We start from the raw sequence: 4,726 nt of genomic DNA on the forward strand, positions 1-4,726 counted from the left end.
TGATTGTGAAAATGAAAACGTTGTACAATTTCCGATGGTGTAGGATTATAATGAGGCTGAAGACACTCGACTATGTCCTTATATGGAACAGCGCTTGGTGGACGAGGGACCAACAGCGAGCTCAATGTGGAGTACGTTGCGGCTCCGCACACACTTAGTAAAATTGACCTCTTCTTCTCTGAATTATCGATGTCATTTGCATGAAAGAAGCACTCAAGTCTCTCTGCGTATTCTTCCCACACCCCGGTCTCAGCATTGAATTCGTCAATACGACCCAGCGTGGCCATTGTGAAAACCAGTAACAAAATGCAGTTAATAATACCCAAAGCTCGGCTCCGTCTTTCTTTTCTCGATTCAGGGCTTCTTCTCCTCCTCTCGTCGCCAGTATAATATTGGATTACGACACACAGACGTTGATATTATTCTTAAATATAGTTTTTAATAACTGTAAAATCGTGTCAGTTTCTCATTAGGTTCTCTCCGTAAAAAACAAAGAAACAGAAACCTTTTTTTTAAGAACTTCCTTTTTCCTTCTAAAATCCCACCCACTAACATTCTACAGGAAATTACCAACAACAGGAATGTCAATCAACATCAATATAAATTTAACTTGTTACTGAACATACAAATACACAACAGGAAGGACCTTTTCTTCCCAACCTTCTTTTAACATATCCAATAGCCCACAGGGTTGTCTTCCATATAATAATTCAAACGAAGAAAACCCGGTAGAGGCCTGAGGGATTTCCCAATAGGCAAACAACACGAGAGGAAGTAACTGATCCCAGTTTCTTCCATCTGCAGTAACTACCTTACATAACATCTGTTTTAAGGTTTGGTTGAATCATTCTACCAACCCGTCCGTTTGGGGGTGATAGACTGATGTTTTCAGATGTTTTATTCTGAGTAATTTAGCTACCTCCCTGAACGTCTCTGAAGTGAAAGGAGTCCCTTGGTCTATTAGAACCTCTTTGGGGATCCCAACATGTGCAAATATCCTTACTAGTTCCTGTGCGATGTTTTTTGTACTAGCTGAGCACAAGGGAACAGCTTCATTAAATCGAGTAGCATAATCTACTAGAACTAAAATGTATTTGAAGCCTTTTAACGAGGGTTCTAAAGGTCCTACGAGGTCGATACCGACTCGTTCAAATGGTACATCTATCAGGGGAAGGGGAACGAGAGGAGCTCAGTCCCGCCTAGGAATCTAACGAAGTTGGCACTTGGGGCACAAGGCACAAAATCGTCTGACCTCCTCATTAATTCCTGGCCAATAAAATTTGAGTTTTATTCTCTCCAACATTTTTTCAGAGCCTAAATGGCTCTTAGAAGGTGAGCATGTGCCAGCTCACACACTTGTTGCCGAAAAGTGCATGGTACTAATAGTAATGCCCTCACTTCACCCCTGTGTTCTGCTACTCGATATAATAGTTCATTTTTTATTACAAAGAAAGGCATCGGTGGCATGGGATCTAGGGTTGTATGACCCTCGGTAGATAATACTGCATTCCTAGCAAATTTTAAGGAATCATCGTTCTATTGTTCTCTTTTAAATGAAGAAGGGGTAATTCAAAATTGGGATGATAAAGTTTGAATTGGGTCTCTATCAACCTCAATGGCAGGGCCTTCTGCCACTACGTCCTCCACATTAACCGTACTAGTTCCCGCAGAGGACGATGGGACATCGACTCCCTCATACTGAGTACTTGCATGGGTCCTAGCTACTGTAGTACACGGCGTGGAGGCAGTCGGAGTAGACGAACTCTCCATTATTAAGCCCAAATTCTTTCAGGAGCAGTTACGTTTTTACCATTGTTAATTTATTTCCAATCTCTCCCTAATATGACTGGAAATGGAGGATCCGGTAATACTGCCATTGTCATTTTGATCATGACTTGATCTACCGTTACTACACAGTTAGCAGCTTTATAATACCGGATGTCCCCATGAAAACATTTTAGGCTAGTTTTTATTTTAAGCCATTGTCGCGGTAAAACGAATCGGGAAGCAACAATGGAAATGTTACTCCCGGAATCATACATTGCCCTTACCTTCCGGCCATTTATAATAGCTACACCTGTATAAGAAAGAGATAAAGGGTTAATCACAGTGGCACAGTACCTTTCCCCCTTCTCTAGTGAGCAATCCATGGGCTCATGTATGCAGTTTGGGGACAGTGGGGTAGGTTGAATTGTCTGTTACAGATGGCAGGCTCGGGAGGTTGTCAGGAGGTCTCAGCGGCTGCCCCACATGCCTGTTGGGTATGGTGAGAGAACCATTCTTATCGCCCCGATTTACAAGCCGCCCAGTGATGCTCAGTGACCTTGATCAGGGTGTCCATATTGTCAAAGTTTTGTTTATGGATCTGCTGGGCGATGTCATCAGAGAGGGCATGAACAAACGTCTCACAGGCAAGCAACTCGGCCATCTTATGGGAATTATTTATGTCGGGCCGTAGCCAGTGACAAACCTTACTCCACGCCTCAAATGCCTGGGTTCTTAGAGGACATTCGGGATCGAACTTCCACTCCCTCCATTCTCTCGCCTGCTGCTCTGGAGATACAGTATGCCATAGTGCTTCAAAACCTCCGTTTTGAGAACGTCATAGTTGGCAGCCTGCTCCTCGGTTAAATCATAATAGGCTCTAGGTGCTATCCCCTTCATGGAGGGAGCCAATAGGTATGCCCATTACGACCTCTGCCATGCATTCCACTTGGCAGTACATTCAAATACCAAGAAATAAGACTCGATGTCATCATCTTCCATTAAATAAGTTAATTGGGTTGGCAATGACTGAGTGGTCTCCGTCCGTACTGCTGCTGCAGCGCGAGCCTCAGACTCGGTGAGTTGGGTTCTTGTTTCACCCATCTGAATCTTCAAAGTGTGCAGTTCGCTCACAATTGTGGACAGCACGCTGTTTAGGCCTTGCCCTTCTGTCATCTTCGAGAGCAAAAATCCTGCCAGCTACGCCAGTTGTGGAACAAATACCACAAACAAAAAGGAATCTTCACAAGATAAAGGTTTGGGGACCGTCCCCGTATATTGTCCTGCGGACAAATGAAAGCAAGAGATGCAAAAGGTTGATCAAAAGTACGTGTATTGTAACAGATGACAATCTGGCATTTACAAAATGGCGTTTTAATAGAGTGGTGGTTGATGGGAACAGGAAATGGTTGGCAGGAAATGGTGTCGTGGGGGAGGAACCAGAAGTGATGTCCAAGGTGAGAGCTGGAAGTGATGCCATATGGAGTTGCCGGAAGGGATGTCACTGTGGCCATTTTGAAGCCCAGAAATAGCCGCAATTATTTTTCTTCGGTTCTCCTGTGAAGAGAAGAGGTTCGGGTAAGCGCCACGTGACAATCCTTCCTCTCATGATATTTCACTCACCTTTGAGGCTTTTTGACTGCCTTCTAATCGCACGTGTGTGACATTATACTGTGTATATGTGTATATATATATATATATATATATATATATATATATATATATATATATATCTATACATATTAATAAAAGGCAAAGCCCTCACTGACTCACTGACTGACTGACTGACTGATTGACTGACTGACTGACTGACTCACTCATCACTAATTCTCGAACTTCCCATGTAGGTGGAAGGCTGAAATTTGGCAGGCTCATTCCTTACAGCTTACTTACAAAAGTTAGGCAGGTTTCATTTCGAAATTCTACGCGTAATGGTCATAACTGGAACATATTTTTTGTCCATATACTGTAATGGAGGAGGCGGAGTCACGTATCGCGTCATCACGCCTCCTACATAATCACGTGAACTAAAAACAAGGAAGAGATTTACAGCACGAGTCAAACGCGGGAACGAAGGTAAATGACGTTAATTTTTGACTGTCTTTTAATACTGTGTAAGCATACATATTAACACATGTGCAATTAAACGTGTGCATTTACGGGGTGATTTCTCAGGCTTAAAACTCGCCTTTTATCAAACGCGGGAACAAAGGTAACTGACGTTGTTCACTGTCTTTTAATACTGTGTAACCATACATATTAACACATGTGCAATTAAACGTGTGCATTTACGGGGTGATTTCTCAGGCTTAAAAGCTTGCCTTTTACTAAAAAGGTAAATGCAAAACTATTTTCAATTAGTTTATTGAAACGCTCCCGTTAAGGATTGCAATAACATATTCGCGAGATAAAACAACGAAGTAGGGGGAAATGAAGGAAGAGCTGCAAAAATGCGAAGAGCAAAAAATTCATTAAACAATTGAGAAGGGAGCGAGTGAAGCATACAAGCATGTTCATGAGGGAAACAAAGCATGGTGTAAAACGTAAGTTTAAATTAAGTTTATAGAAACGCTCCCGCTGCGGATTGCAATAACATATTCGCGAGATAAAAGTTTAATGAGAAGACACGAGGTATAAACGAACCACACGCCGTGGCGCAACGTTAGGGGCAACAGTTTCAACCATTCTATGATCTGCTTCTCGCAACTGAAAGACGGCACATGGCGGATGTTAGCCGACTTGCTGACGGCAACGTTAGGGGCTTCAACTCTGGCGCTGACGATAGAGATTCGATTCACGAGAGGGGATGCAGTGAGTGTGTATGCCTGATGAGCCCAGAATTAGGGAGAAACACGTGTCGCATACTCTTTGCATTATTTGAAAGTAAACTATTAAAACCATTCTATGATCAGCTTCTGGAAACAGAAAGAGGGCACGTGGCGGATGTAAGGCGACTTCCTGA

This window comes from Erpetoichthys calabaricus, chromosome 4, assembly GCF_900747795.2.
Source record: "Erpetoichthys calabaricus chromosome 4, fErpCal1.3, whole genome shotgun sequence".
Classification (NCBI taxonomy): Eukaryota; Metazoa; Chordata; class Cladistia; order Polypteriformes; family Polypteridae; genus Erpetoichthys; species Erpetoichthys calabaricus.